We start from the raw sequence: 16523 nt of genomic DNA on the forward strand, positions 1-16523 counted from the left end.
GCTCCAACGCGGAAGCTGGCAGGCAATTTTTCCCTTGCAGGGATGGCTGGACAGGGTGTTGGAAATGGCCACATCTGAAAAAATTAATGCACCACTGCGGAGTTGTTTGTGGGCTGTCTTGGAAAGATAAAATCCGGCTGCATTCAGTTTCCAATTCTCACATATGTTAACAGAACAATGCTGGTTCTTTCTCCTCCAGTTACCTAGTTATCCTGATGGAGAGCTTTGATAAGTCACGGTGGGTAGATTAGGCTTCTTTCGTTTTTTAATTCATCTATTAAATTACAGCTGACATGGCAACTACTTTAATATGTCAGGTTTCCCCTCTGAATTATACTCAACATGTTTGTTCTTTGGTTCTTGATGTTTACTTTCTTACATGCATTACTCAAAACTAATTTTGCTATATTTTATTAGCGAAAGGTAATAAAAATATTAGTAAAAACTAAAAACAAATATTAATTACATTTATATACTGCCCTTCATCTGAAGATCACAGGGTGATTTACACATTTACAAGGTGTGAGCGGAAAGTTTGGTGAATGGTCACAGAAATCGGACAGTGATTTTGGAAGATAAAAAATCAAAAGACAGTGTATGTGTGGTTTCAGTGTTTCTGTGAAGGGCGGCAAACCATCAAAGATGACCCTCAGTCTGGCAGACTGTCGACGAGCAGAACGGTGGCAAATGTCGACAGAGTTTGTCAGTTACTGACGCAGGATCGGCGTTTGTCCGTCTGAATGATGGTGGAAGAATTGCATAATCTGCGTGAAATTGCTACTGAGGCTACCAAGTTGTCCCACCCTCCATTTTCTCCCGATCTGGCCCCATCGGATTTCTTTCTTTTTCCAAAACTGAAATCTGCACTGAAAGGGCAGATTTTTCAACATTTCACATGGCCAAGCTGCTGTGACAAGGGAACTGAAAGCAATATGAAAAGAGGACTTCTCCAGAAGTTTCCAAAACTTCTACGGACATTGTCAACAGTGCATTGTATCAGAGGGGGCCTACTTTGAAGGCCTGTAAGGCAGGTACAGTATGTTCAAATATTTCTCGCTGTCCGATTTCTGTGACCTTTCACCAAAATTTCCAGTCACACCTTGTATATTTAGAAGGCCAAATGCAACGTCTTAAGTTTATCAATTTGGTCTTCGAGACTCTCTCCACAATGGGAGCATAGAACACTGCCTTATACGGAGTCAGAATATTGTGCAAAGTGTTCTCTACACAGGCTAAACAAAATACTAAAAAATTCCTTCCAGTAGCACCTTAGAGACCAGCTAAGTTTGTTACTGGTATGAGTTTTCGTGTGCATGCACACGAAAACTCACACCAATAACAAACTTAGCTGGTCTCTAAGGTGCTACTGGAAGGACTTTTTTGTTTGTTTGTTTCGATTATGGCAGACCAACATGACTACCTACCTGCATCTACACAGGCTGGCAGTGATGCCCCAGGGTTTCAGAGAGAAGTCATAGCGCAACCTGGAGATGTCATTGGGATCGAACCTGAAATCCCCTGTCGACAAGGCAGATGCTCTACCACTGAGCTACAGTCCTTTCCCCAAGGAGACAGTGGCCACCAAAAGGCCATGGTGAAGGGAGGGCAATGGCTGCTTTTCAGGCCAGAGGTGTACAGGGATATGCCAAACGGAACAGTGCCAGGCAGCTCCTCCAGCTGGCACCCAGCACTGAAGCTTGGGAACAGCGCCAAACAATTCACTGTGGGAGCTGGGCCAGTTGGAGATGAGCAGGGCTTGTGGAAGAGATGATCTAAGGGAGAAACAGCCAACTGGTGGCGGTGGTGGGGGAAGAGAATTTAATAGTCCAGGCAGGTAAAGGGGTCTTACAGGAGCAGGAAGCCTAAATGCTGTTTATTCTCAAATATGGAAGGATTATGTTGTAGTTGATTACTCGTTCCTTATCTGCATGAAAACTGGAAATACAACTCAGTAAGAAAACTTTAAAAATTATTATGTCCCACAACGCCAAAATAAGCATCACTCACTCTATATATTTTATCATCATGTGCACTGTGTAAACATGCCAGTTTTCATCCCATGCATGTTTATTCAGAAGTAAGCCCCTGTGTTAAAAGGGGGTAGACTCTTGCTTATTTGAGATTAAGCCCCTTTAGATTCAACGGTACTTACCCCTGAGGTACAGAGGACTGTTATGTCAATTAGTTTAATCAATTAAATTTGCAAATGGGTAGAAATTCCATGAAGTTTTAGGACCACTGAAATGAATGGGCCTTAGACTCCTGTCCATTCATTTCCGAGGGTCAACACAATGCAAGAAGCACCTTTTGCTTTCATACGATGCCCATGTTTTGCAGAAGCGAAGTGGGAGCTGCAACCAAACATTGCAGTGCGGAGTCTGCCAGTCCTGTCTCCCTCCAACACACTCCATTTCCCCTCCCACTTGGTTTGCTGTATTCTGCCACCCCCAGCAGTCACCCAGCATTCTGTAGCCACTGAGCATGCTCAGATCTCATTGGGTATGATGTGTCGCCACCCCCACATTTATGTTGCTAAAAAAAAAAAAGTACTTGTGCAAATTGGGAGCTCCCTGAGCCTGCTGATACCCCCTCCCTTGGTGCATGGGTGCTGCTGTTTGGCTGCTTTAGCAATGACACCCCTCGGACAAAATAAATAGAAGTAATTGGTCTAACAAAATCTTATTAGGCCCCATCTGCACTATCCAATTAAAGCAGTATCACACCACTTTAAACCATCATGGTTTCCCCCAAATAATTCTGGGAAGTGTAGTTACAGATAGGTAGCCGTGTTGGTCTGCCATAGTCAAAACAAACAAACAAAAAAATTCTTCCAGTAGCACCTTAAAGACCAACTAAATTAGTTCTTGGTATGAGCTTTCGTGTGCATGCAACTTAGTTGGTCTTTAAGGTGCTACTGGAAGAATTTTTTTTTTGTTTTGACTCTGGGAAGTGTAGTTTGTTAAGAGTGATGAGAGTTTTTTTCCTCCCCGCCTGCAGTTTTTGTAAGGGCTTGTATTAAGAATAACAGATTATTATTTTTAAAAAACCCAAACTGCTGGCCAGTTCATCCAGGAGGAACTTTCTTTTATTGTCAATTAATAGATTTATTAAGCACTGCAGCCCTGTTTTGGGCAGTGTATTAAGCTTACTGTCCTATGAATGTTTATCTAGGAGTAAATGCCATCGATCAAAGTGGAGTAAACATATTGTGGGGTTGGATTTGTTACCGGTATATCATTTTAAAGGAGGGACTCTCTAAACATTTACAGGCGTTGAAAAATAAAATACTCCTTTTTTACCACACTGCTAGGAGCAGACACACGTTGGCTCTCTTTTAATAAAGTCAGAAATGAATAACTGTCTTGGGCTTCAACCCTAAACACAGTTACTAGATCAGGGTTTCACCTGGGGTCAGTGGAACTGTGCAGGGGGTGAATAAAGACCTAGGAAGTGGGAAAGGGCCTAGGGTGGAAAAGATGAGCACGGCGCATTTTTAAGTATGATGGTCAGAGTTGGATTCAGCCATGTTGTCGATCTTCTGTACAAACAAGCAGGCGGAAGCGAACATTCTTAAAACGCGGTGACTCAAGTCTTGAACTCACAACCCTAAGGCCCAACAGTCACAAGCTTGTTAAAGCTTTATCAGCCCAGTCCATCTCAAAGAGGAGATTAAAAAGCAGGGCGACCTCATTATTTTCACTTTTCTTTTTTACTTTATGATTCCTGGCAGTGGCGGTTGATGATTAATGAACGCTGATTGCGTGCGGATCTTTCTTGACCTCTATTTACATTCCTAATTGGGCTGGGGGCGCAGACAACTTGATAAGCTCACCCGGAGAGAAAGAGAGTGTGTTGCAGCGATTGCAGCGCCATCCTGCGCATAAGGAATTCATCATAATGTTTGCAAGGAAGAGAGACCCACCGTGCTCAAGGGGCAGTGGCGGTACCTGAAAGTGGAGACCTGCACTTCAGGGGGTTGGACTAGATGACCCTGGGGGTGCCCTTCCAACTCGACTCCCTTAACCCTAACAATACCCACCCCGGAGTGGCTTACCCCTTAGCAAACATGTTAACGGCAGGGGCCCGGATTGCGCGTTACACGCGCCCCGGAGCGCCCCGGGGTGGGGCTGGAAGCGCCGGGCGGGGGCGCCGTCTCGGTGGATCGTCTCCCTCGCCTCTTCCCCGGCTCCTCCTCCTCCTCCTCTGGTCCGGGTCCCAGGCGAGGGCGGGGGCGCACATGGAGGCGGGTCCCTGAGCCAACTGCGCCCTGGAGGCGGCGGAGGCGGAGGCGGCAGCAGGCGAGCGCGGCAGCCGGCTGGCGGCATGCGGCGGGCGGGACAAAGGAGGACGGCCGAGCCCAGTTCCTGCGGGAGATCGGAGACCCAGGACGCATCGCTAGCCTCGCTTCTGCTCGCCAAGGCGCAGATCTGCGATCCGGTTTGGCTGAGCGTCCCTCTCCTCGTTCGCTCACGCCGGATCGTGCCCGGCTCCTGAGCTGCTCAAGGTGAGAAGGTGAGGGAGAGGCTCCGGGTTAAGCCTCTGGTATCTGTCGGCTGGATCTCCCATAAACCTGATCCGGCGGCTGGGTAGGTGATCTTGTAGAAACACGCGCACCTTTCCCTCTGCGCCGCGGAACCTTTTTCGCCACCTCCCCAAGGGTCGGGCTCAACTCTACAACGCGTGAAGAATACGGTATATATGTATATATGGAGAGAGAGCGCGTGCAAGTGTGTGAGAGTGTCATTGAACATGTGCAGAGTGCCTTTTGCAACCCCGATGAGAGTCGGCGACTCCTTATGGGGTTTTTAAGGGGGCGGCTCCCAGCAGGGCCCCCAACACCTTTCATGTGGAAGAGCTGGACTTATGAGGGCATTCAAGTTTCTTACGTTGAGTCGGATTGTGGGTCCACTGCTGCTTTCTCTGTCTGGCTGTGACTCTCCAAGGCATGGAGCGGTGGGCGTCTTTTTGCCACCCTCGCTGCCAGAGATGTTAAAACGGGAGACTGCCAGAGATTTGAGCCTGACGCCACATATAAATCATGTGCTCTGCCTCCGAGGTATGTACATGTATTTAGGAGGCGAAAGGCTACACGAATTCCTGTGCATGTTTACAGGCGGCTGAACTCCGTGGCATTTATTTTTGAACAAGCGTGCTCCGGATTGTACAAAGCGGGACTAATTGTGCATAGCAGCGCATTGTTAGAACGGTGCCCCACAAACAGTTTGTACCCTCTGGCTTTATTTGGATCTTCTTAATGCCCGCGCATTCCCAGGTACAGAGGTTAGAAAAACCTGCAGCTGGAGCTCCGACTATCACCTGGTTTTGGATAACCAGAATGCAGCTCAGGGTCATGGAGAGTCACACTTACCAGGAAGTAAGCCCCATTGGACTCTGTGGGATTTTCTTTTGAGTACATGTCCATAGGATTCTACTGTCAGTGAATTAAAGGCCATATAAAAAGTCAGGTAGCGATTTATTTAACCATTTGCTGTTCCTAACATGTGTGGAACCAGCAATAGAACGTGGCTGTGTATGCCGTATTTTTCGCTCTATAAGACACTCCAGACTACAAGATGCACCTAGGTTTTGGAGGAGGAAAACAAGGAAAAAAATATTCTGAATCTCAGAAGCCAGAACAGCAAGAGGGATCGCTGTGCTGTGAAAGCAGCGATCCCTCTTGCTCTTCTGGCTTCTGGGATAGCTGTGCAGCCTGCATTCGCTCCATAAGACGCACACACATTTCCCCTTACTTTTTAGGAGGGAAAAAGTGAGCCTTATAGAGCAAAAAATACGGTACCCACATTTCAGCAAGGTTTCGGTTCAGGGTTCCAGCCTGCTTGCCCTCCTCCAGGACACTCCATTCCACCTACACCCAGTTTTCCTTTTCCAACTCGGCATTCTCTACCAACTGAACAAGCTTGGTCCTCATTGATGTTCAAGTCCTCAGGATGTTCGCCTGAGCATGCTCCTACTTCCTTTGCGTTCCTCGGCGGCCCTGTTTTGGTACAGTCCTGTCGGCACGCACCACCTGAGCTTGTTATTGGAGGGAGTGATTTATTGCTACCATTCTGGAAACACCTTCTTGCCCATTTCCTGCTGTTACAGAGAGTGGCCACCAAGAACACCTCATTTGATCACCTTGCGGTTCAGGTTTGCTACCTGGAGGATACCCTTCCAAAGACATTGTCCATGGGGTGACCTCTTGACCAAAGTCCAGCGTGATCCTCCTCTCACATATCCACAGTCGGATGTCTCAAATGACAACGCTCAGTTTACCTGGCTGCGATCTGTGCTCAGGCTATTGCAACCTCCATTTTACGCACAATCCTAGTGCCTTGGGGTGAGTTTCCATTGTGACTGGGCCCCAGATGGAGCGGGGAGTAGACGAGGGTGAGGCTTCTACAGCTTGGGGCTGAGAGATCAGCCTGGCTTCTAATCTGATGAAGGTGCAGGAAACCCTGGAGCAAAAGGAGTGAGTCAGTTTCTCCAGTCACAGGCAAAGGGAAAAGCCCCCAGCTCTGCAGGGTTCCGGGTGATGCCTGATTCCTGAGCAGATGGCAAAATCGGGAGGGCTTTCTGGACAAAGGGCACTTCCACACACTCCACCTGTCTGTTGAACAGTTATCCTGATTCGTTCGCAGGGAGATTAGACGACATTGTGTCAAACAAGTGTTATTTCGCATGTTTGCATTTTGCTTTCCTTGTTGCAAAAGGTCCGATATTTTCAGCAAGCGGGTTTGTCGTTCAAGGCACACCCACCCAGTTCAACTCTGATTGCGCAATCCCGAATTTGCCAGTACAGTGGTTACATACGCTTCAGTTTACATATGCTTCAGGTTACAGACTACACTAACCCAGAAATAGTACCTCGGTTTAAGAACTTTGCTTCAGGATGAGAACAGTTTCAGGTTAAAAATGGACCTCCAGAACCAATTAAGAACTTAACCGGAGGTACCACAGGTGGCGCTGTGGGTTAAACCACAGAGCCTAGGACTTGCCAATCAGAAGGTCGGCGGTTCGAATCCCCACGACGGGGTGAGCTCCCGTTGCTCAGTCCCTCTTCCGCCAACCTAGCAGTTTGAAAGCATGTCAAAGTGCAAGTAAATAAATAGGTACCGCTCTGGCGGGAAGGTAAATGGCGTTTCCATGCGCTGCTCTGGTTCGCCAGAAGCGGCTTAGTCATGCTGGCCACATGACCCGGAAGCTGTACGCCGGCTCCCTCAGCCAATAAAGTGAGATGAGCGCCGCAACCCCAGAGTCGGTCACGACTGGACCTAGTGGTCAGGGGTCCCTTTACCTTTACCTGTATGGGATTGAAAATTGTGACAATCCAGAAGGGCTCGCAGAGAACCGGGGGTGGGGGGAGGAGGACGACAATGATGACGACTGCCTTACGCCAAGTCACACCATTGGTCCGTCTAGCTCAGTATTGCCTGCACTGATTGGCAGCAGCTCTCCAGAGAGTCTTTCCCCAGTCCTACCTGGAAGGTGCCATTGAGGATTGAGCCTTCTGGGGCCTTCTGAAGCAAAGCAGATGTTCTACCACTCAACTACAGACCTTCTCCTTGTCACCCACCAGGTGTGCTGGGTTAGAAATGGGAAAGGTGTGCCCTGTGTACAAGACAAGGAAGCTTTATACTGGAGAGATGAAATACGGAGGATCTGTCAGCAATTGCCTTCCCATACAGAGACAGCTGGGAGAGGAAAGCCTTGGCACATGTGTGCATGTGTGCATGTGCGTATGTACACAAGACAGGTGGCTTTGTTGCCAGGTGCCTTTGCACTCATGCGCTTAGCGGGCAAATGATGGGGAACTTCCAGCTCCCTGAGCAAGTTCATGGAATTTGGGGTCCTGCTCTCGGAGGAAGTCACGCCTAGTGGTTAGAGCAGTGTTGTGCCAAATCTCTGGTACCTAAGGCACCCTTTGTTTTCATCTGAAGCAGAATGGGAAGTGTGTTCTGGGTGAGCGGATTTAAATTGCCGCGGGGACAAAAAAGGCCATTTTAGATAGATGACCTTGTGGAGGAACTGGCAAAGGTATGGCAGCAGCAGCTGTAGCTTCAAACAGGTGGCTTTAAAAGGGGATCAGACATTCAGGAAGAAAGAGGATTTTTTTTACCAACTATTTTTTAGCTGTGGAGACAGTAGAGAATCTCCAGGTGCTGGAGGACTGAATGCGGCCCTCTGGGGCTTTTTATCTGGCCCCTGGAATGCTCTGTAGGCCCCACCTTTCACCGGCCCTTCTCTCCCACCTGAGTTGTTTTCCCCTGGCTAGATTGCATCCCTGAACTCTGATAATGCTTGTCTGGATGGAGCACCAAGAGGGGGGTTTGTGCTGCAGAGAAACTAGCCTGATGCTCCGCCCACTTGTCTCTGGCCCCACCCACCATGGACATGTGATCCTTGCCAGGTTGCCCCAAAGAGAATGCATCCCTTGGGTTGAACGCCACTTACTGGAGAGTAGCAACCAAAGAGGACCGCTGTGCTGATGTCCTGCATGTTCGCCTTTCAGAGCACATCTGATTCGCCACTGTGTGAAGCCAGATGCTGGGCTAGATCGATGTTTGGGGTTCTCCTTAACGGGATGATTTAAATCCCTTCCCCCTTTCTCTTTTTTAATGCGCATACTCTCCTGAACATGCGTGCATCCAAGCCGGTGGTTTATATAACCATAGAATTATTTCAGTTTGCAGCCAAGCAGAGCATTTATAGAGCCTAGGACCATAGTCCAAAAACCTTTGGTCGTGCACGACCCTTGCGGCGGTGAATTATATCTGTGTAGAGATAATGCGCAGGTTTCTGATAAGCTTTTGCTGCGCAGCTGCAAAGATGTGCAAAGTGAGATAAACGTGTTGCTTGGAAGCTGAGAGTGCAATCCTGGAGTTGCATCATGGAGAAGAAGGAAGTCTGGTTGGACTCAGTGTAGTGAATCTGATGGACAGGAGGCCCTGTTTCTCTCAGAGACAGATGGCTAGCTTGTGTCCTCTAGATGTTGTTGGACTACAACTCCCATCATTGTGGCTGTTGGCCACTCTGGCTAGGGATGATGGGGGTTGGAGCCCAATAACATCTTGAGGGCTGCAGGTTTGGAGGTCCACAGCTCAGTGGTAGAGCATTTGCCTTGCGTGCAGAAGGTCCCAGGTTCAGTTCCTGGCATCTCTAGGTAAGGACTCTAGGAGGAGCACCTGTTGAAACCCTGGACAGCCTCGGCCAATTCTTGTAGACAATACTGAGCTGGGTGGGCCAATGGCCTGATTCGGTATGAGGCAGTTTCTAATGTACCTTACATCTCATATTTTTAAGTAAAGGGCCACTCTGTTCTGGTGGCCAGTCTAAATCAGAGTGGGGACTTATCTGAATCAGATAAATGTTGCTGGAGATGCAATGAGGTAGAGCAGGCATGTCCAAAGTCCATTTCGGGGGCCTAATCCTGCTCCTGTGGCAGTTTATTTCCTTTTAAATCTTTTATTGGAATTTTATTTACAACATAACACAAACCCCCCACCCCAATACACAAATCCACCCTCATTAACTGTGAACATAACATACAGTGAACATAGCATACAACAATACAAACAACCAAATAAAAGACTTCTGTATCTGTCCTTATTTACTTCTTATAAACTGTTATTATTAAGATTTTTCTAATTATAACTTAAATGTCCACAAAGTCTCTTGCAGACATTAATTGAAACAAGTCCAGGTATGTATTTTAGGGCACTATTTTGTGAAGTATTCTCTGCATTTTCCCCACGCTTTTTGAAAATCTTGTGTAGTGTGATCTCTAATTGCCTCTGTTAATTTACAACTTCAATAATAAACAAACAACTTTGGTCGGCCCTCACGCATGTTCACTTCGTCAAATCTGGCCCTCTTTGAAAAAATTTTGGGCACCCCTGAGGTAGAGGGTACGTTCTTTCACACGTGGTGGACCTGTAAATGGGTGAAAGAGTATTGGGAAATAATTTATAATGAATTGAAAAAAATGTTTAAAAGTACTTTTCCAAAAAAAAAAAAAAACACTCAGAGGCCTTTTTGTTGGGGATAATTCAGATGGAAATTCCCAGGTGTCAAAAAAGGTTATTTATGTAGGCCACTACTGCGGCCTGTGTTTTGTTAGCCCCAAAATGGAAAATGAGCAAGGTCCCAACTAAAGAAGAATGGCAACTTAAGCTGATGGAATATGCGCAGCTTGCGGACATAACATACAGAATAAGAGAACAAGAAGAACATTGGAAAAGAAGATTGGATAATGTTTATTGAATATATGGGGGGGTTGTGTGCACTTGAAAACGTTGGCAGCGTTAAGATAAATTCAACAGTGTCAATAAGTTTTAATGGATGTAATAATGGAATACTAAATGGTTTAGTTTATACAAAATATGCAGGGATTTATGTTATGCAACATGAACCATGGAAAGAGAAGAAGGGGAGTTTTTGAAATGTTGTTGTTGTTTAGTTGTTTAGTTGTGTCTGACTCTTCGTGACCCCATGGACCAGAGCACGCCAGGCACTCCTGTCTTCCACTTTGATATTTTAAGGTTATTTAAATATGTGTCAAGTGTGGACCTTCATCCCTTTCTGTCTGGCCCCTGGGACTCTTCCCAATCCATGCCCTTCGCTGCCTGTGCGCCATGCCCTCCTGCAATGCTGCTGCCCGACTGGATGGATGATGGTGATTTGAGTGTCTTTGTAAACCAAAGATTTATATGTGGCTTGGGTGTAGCCCACTGTACAAAGGCCAGAGTCGTATTTGTGGCTTTTACTATTGTTCCCTCTGGCCCCTGAAGGGCTGTCTACAAGGACATGGGTCCCTGGACCTGAAAATAGTTGCCCACTGCTGGTCTAAATGATTTATAAGCAGGTGGGGATATAGCTGCCAACTTTTCCCTTTTCTTGCGAGGAATCCTATTTGGAATAAGGGAATTTCCCTTTAAAAAAGGGAAATGTTGACAGCTATGGGTAGGGGGGACCTTTGGCCCTCCAGCTGCTGCTGAAATATGACTCCCATCAACCAATGGTCAGGCATGATGGGAGTTGTAGTTCCGCAACGTCTGGAGGACCAAAGGTTAACCACACCTGGTTTATAGTTTGCCTGACAATTCTAACAAGCTGGGATGGTTCCGTCGGTACAGCATGAGGCTCTTGATCTCAGGACTGTGGGTTCAAGCCCCACATTGTGCAAAAAGACTTCTGCCTCAGGGCTTTGTTTTGGCACGATACCTGAGCCTGCCATCAGTCAGATCTTTGGCTGCGGTTCTGTAGTTAATTGCCTTTTATTGATATGTTTACCCAGGAGCAGGTCCCATTGAAACATTACTGCCGTGTAGACGTGCAGAGAATTAGACTGTTGCCTTTGGGGCACTTTTCGTTTCATTCCAATGTCGTTAGTTGCCTTTAAGAACTCTTGCGAAAATGGATATTGAAATGCTACAATAAATATATATCCTTATAGCATGTATGTAAAAAATGGTAAAACATTGCACTTTGAAAATATATATAGTACACCTGTCTTTCTCTATCTGCATTTTAAACAGCTGCATATAAACATCCGAATATATTTTATTCAGGTTTGTGTGCAGCCACAGCAGGTACTGTTAACACTCCAGTGGTTTGACTTTACCCCTAAGGTGTATTCCTCCATTGTCTCTCTCATTGACGGATGCCAACGGGGGTGTACATCCCCACAGGGATGCAGGTGGCGCTGTGATCTAAACCGCAGAGCCTCTTGGGCTTGCTGATCAGAAGGTCGGTGGTTTGAATCCCCGCGATGAGTGAGCTCCCGTTGCTCTGTCCCAGCTCTTGCCAACCTAGCAGTTCGAAAGCACACTAGTGCAAGTAGATAAATAGGTACCGCTGTGGCGGGAAGATAAATGGTGTTTCTGTGCGCTCTGGTTTCCATCACGGTGTCCCGTTGCACCAGAAGTAGTTTAGTCTTGCTGCCCACATGACCCAGAAAACTGTCTGTGGACAAACACTGGCTCTCTCAGCCTGAAAGCCAGATGAGCGCTGCAACCCCATAGTTGCCTTTGACTCAACTTCACCGCCCAGAGGTCCTTTACCTTTACTTTTACGTCCCCACATATACGTGAACAATCTCCCTTTAAAACAGAAACACTCCATCATCTTTGCCTTTAAAAGAAGTGGCTGGCTCCCCCACCCCCACTCCCAAAAGCCTTATTTTCATCGTGAAGGTTGCTGTTCCCCAACTGAGGAACTATAATGGGAGACTCCCGTGTGAAATGAAACATAGCAAAGACAGGGCTAATTCAATATGGCACTGAGTAGCGGAGGCCGCTGTGCTTGTTTGGCATCCCTTTCTGCTTTAATTGAAGCATCAGATGACAGTAATTGTGTTACCTGCTCCCTGGACCCCTGTTGTTTACATCCCGACCCGCTCAGCGCACACTTGGGCATGTGGATGTGCGTTTGCCAACTCATCTGACGGAGTGGGCTCCCTTCCATGTGGATTTACGCCACAGTAAATCGGCTAGCCTTTAGGTGTTGCAAATCCCTTTATATGCTTGCCAAGTCAGGACCGCGCTTTGCGGAGTGGCCCGTAGAAAGCCTTGCTGCAACAGACCAAATGGGCGAACCCTTTCCGGGGAAACTGCCCAAATTTTCTATAGGTTGGCCAGATGAAGTGGCATGGAGGGATGGAGAGAGAGATTTAGAGAGAGAGAATGCTATAGAATCCTGCAAACTCTTTTACCATGGGTCAACAGTCCTGGGTACAAAAAAAGGTTCACCATACGATATGATACATCTTTATTGTCATTGTCCCATACAGAACAACAAAATTGAAAAAATCTACCTCAGACATTCAAAAACAAACAAGCCTTCTATCCCAGCCTGGTTAACCCACTAAAAAGTCTGATACCCCATAATCAAATACAATATACTCCCACAGAGACTACATTAAAAGGTAAAGGGACCCCTGACCATTTAAGTCCAGTCGTGGCCGACTCTGGGGTTGCGGCACTCATCTCGCTTTATTGGCCAAGGGAGCCGGCATACAGCTTCCGGGTCATGTGGCCAGCAGGACTAAGCTGCTTCTGGCGAACCAGAGCAGCGCACGGAAACGCCGTTTACCTTCCCGCTGGAGCGGTACCTATTTATCTACTTGCACTTTGACGTGCTTTCGAGCTGCTACGTTTAAATCCAAAATCGCATTTGGATAAAAGCTGTTTCTCAGGCAGCTAGTCCTAGTCTTTATAACCCTGTACCTTATTCCAGAAGGCAGAAGCTGAAAGAGATCATTTCCGGGGTGCGTACTATCTGTGCAGTGTTAGAAATTCTCCCGGGGCCAGCCAAGTTTTGGGACTGGCACAGGTCCAATTGTGATTTCTGGGTGCCAACTTAGCGACTGACATCTGACTGGCCCCTCCTGCTTTTTAAGCAGGTAGGCAGAAGAGCTCATTTATTGCATATATATCCCATTTTTTCCTCCCAAGGTTCACTCCTCTCCTCAGTTAATCCTTACAATGACTCTGTGAGGTAGGTTAAGAGTCTGTGACTGGCCCCGGCTCATCCAGTGAGCTTCATGGCCGAGTGAAGATTTGAACCCTGGGCTCCCAGTTCCTTGTCCGACCCTCTACCAGGCATGGCCAAACTTGGCCCTCCAGCTGTTTTGCGACTACAAGTCCCATCATCCCTGACCACTCCTCCTGTTAGCTAGGGATGATGGGAGTTGTAGTCCCAAAACATCTCGAGGGCCAAGTTTGGCCATGTCTGTGACACCACCCTGGCTCCCTAGAGTCTTTCTGCTATGGGGCAGCTCTTTAAATTAAGTCGGTGAATAAATATGGGGAAAGCAAAACGTCACTTAGAGAAGGATTTGAAATATTTTCTTTGAAGCTTGCATTTGTTTTATTCTGGATTTCTTTATTTGATGTTTTAATGTGTTGTAAACTGCTTTAATATTCCCCCCCCTTAAAATACAAAGCAATATAGAGATAAATAGCAATAAACCTCATTGTAGCAAAGAAAAAAGGTGTCTAGACGTTCAGTTGTGGCGACCACAACCTAGGTTTAAGGTGCCATTTGATATATCTGAGCTGAGAACCATGAGTCTTGCAGAGTGATAATTGCCAACCCTAGAAGTAGTTGAATTTTCTTGAGTGCTCACTTTGGGAGTGATTGAATGGTCCAATTACATCCAGCGCAGAGGTGGGGAAGAATTTCCTGCTTCCGAGACAGGTTGAAAGGAGGCCAAGGTGATGGACAGTTATGGGATGGACTTTAATTGTTTCACTGTTTTATTTCCCGTGAAACACTGGCGGCATGGGGAAATGGTCAGAGTCAAAGTTGGCCTGATGTAGTGGACTCCGTCTTTGGAGTCTGGCTAGGGGAGATCTGGGTTCAGATTCTGCCTTCAGCTGGGGACTGCGGAACCATAAAGTGCCTTTTCGCAATAAAAAAATTGCCACAGGAGAGATTCATAATAATGTCGCCAGCCAGTGTCAGTTCATGCAGAATGCAGAATGCTTTTTACCCGTCTTTTGTGAAAAAATGGGTGCTTGTCTCCTGCTTTTTGTGGGAGGCCCTCAGACCTTCAGCGAAACTGTGTCAGAGGAAATGCGGGTAAGATATCAGGAGGCGGTAATTGTGTTTATTTTGCAGGGCTATCATTCAACAGGGGCGTGGGCCGGTCAACTTTCCTGAAATGTTTTTATAGTGTGTGCCAGGAAACCTATTTTTATTTTGATAACTCCGTAGCGGAAGGCACTCTGTGCATGCTCAGAACTGCTCTCTCTCTCTCTCGCTCTTTATCTCTGATCCTGGGGACAGGGTCCATGGCCGCAGGCCCTGTTTAAGCTCAAAGCTTGTTCATGGTTAAAAATTTAAAAAAATGCATTAAGCATGCCAAAGATGAAAAGAGGTCGGCGCCTCACAGATTTTGGCTGCTGCTGGTGGCAGTCATTATTTGCCTATATTATTAAATTTTCTGTTTTACAATTTAGAATACTCATTTAAACATCCTTAAAATAGCAATGACTTCCCTTCTCTTTCCATGGTTCATTTTGCATATTATAAATCCCTGCATATTTTACATAAACTAAACCATTCAGTGTTCCATTATTACGTCCATCAAAACTTATTTACACTATTGAATTTATCTTAATGCTGCCAGCGTTTTCAAGTGTACACAATTCCCCCCCCATATATTCAATAAAAGAATTCCAATCTTCGCTAAACTTATGTTGTTCTTGTTCTCTTATTCTATATGTGAAGTCCGCAAACTGCGCATATTCTATTAGCTTAAGTTGCCATTTTTCTTTATTTGGGACCTCACTCATTTTCCATTTTTTGGCTAACAAAATACGGGCCGCAGTAGTGGCATACATAGATAACCTTTTTTGACACCTGGGAATTCCCAGACGGAAATTCCCAGGCAGTCATTATTTGTGACCTCCTTTTGGGAAAAGAGGTGTCTCAGAGGATTACAGCCTAGCTGTTGCCCCTAAACACCTAGTTTTCTATGTGCATGGAAGTGTTGTGTCTTGGGAAGCATTCAGTTATCTAAGAACCTCCCTGTGCTGCTGCAGGTGGTGCTAGTTAGACACAGGTTTCTCACCTCATTGAGGACTAGTGACTTGACTAAGTATATTTTTATTTTATTTTTGAGGGCATTACTTTATCATTTTTGTGTTTGTTTCACCTGGGCTCTTCCGGGTGGAAGACGGGGATATAAATTTGCTAATTGGCACTATCACTACTCTGTGGAAATTTGGAGCCGAATGAAAGGGACTGTTGGCATTGAAATCAGCTCTCTCAGGGTTGGGGGGGGGGGAGGCACCGTTAGGGCAATAGTTTGGAGCAGCGGGCCAGGGTGCCACCTCACAAAGAGCAGGTGGGCTTCCAAATTCAGTGGGGTGGGCATACCACATTTTGGAATAAGGCTGCGTATATATTTGGAAGCACATTGCTAGCCACAAAGAACCATAGAATTGTCGAATTGTAGAGTTGGATGGGACCCCATGGGTCATCTAGTCCAACCCCCGCAATGCAGGGATCCTGGGAACTGTAGTTTAAGGGTGCTAGCTCTGTAAGAGGTAAACTACAGTTCCCAGAATTCTTTTTTTTTTTTTTGAGTGCTTGTACTTCAAATATTTTTAAAATGCATGGTGTCTATGCACTAGGTTCTTCCACCCCAGATGACCATTAAGTCCAGAATCTAAACCTTGCTGTCCACACCTATGGGTGCTGTTTTTCTTCTTCTTAATTGCTAAAAGGGTTAGGGACAGGGAGGACACCGACTCTTCATGCATAGATGTCCATTGAGATTGCTTGCTTACCAGGCTCTCATTCCGCCTGGAAGGAAGTGTACATTGTGTTGGAAAGGGACAATGGACACAAGACAGTTTGCGGACTGCTCCCCCTTTCTCGGAAAGTGACTCATCAGCCTCCTCTCTGGGAAAAGCCTGTGCCAGTTTTCAAAAGTTTCTAAACAGTTGGGTCTCAGCATAACCACCCAAAAAAGGGGCGTGGTGCGGGCGGTGGCATTGTAAATCTCATCTCTA

General features: G+C 46.5%; 1 protein-coding gene across 2 annotated transcripts in view; it reads left to right on the top strand.

Annotated features, from left to right (window-relative positions):
• Nucleotides 1-4215: 4215 nt before the first annotated feature.
• The window catches only part of ARHGEF15 (Rho guanine nucleotide exchange factor 15), a 289598-nt gene continuing 277290 nt past the window's right edge, over nt 4216-16523 (top strand). Inside the window, exon 1 of one of the 2 annotated variants that reach the window (XM_083706605.1) lies at nt 4216-4504. The gene's annotated coding sequence lies outside the window, so the exon portion shown is untranslated. Of the gene's footprint in view, nt 4513-16523 lie in introns of both variants that reach the window. The other variant, XM_083706607.1, reaches the window with a different exon arrangement.

The sequence above is a fragment of the Podarcis gaigeae genome (assembly GCF_964106915.1).
Source record: "Podarcis gaigeae genome assembly, chromosome: 13".
Lineage (NCBI taxonomy): Eukaryota > Metazoa > Chordata > Lepidosauria > Squamata > Lacertidae > Podarcis > Podarcis gaigeae.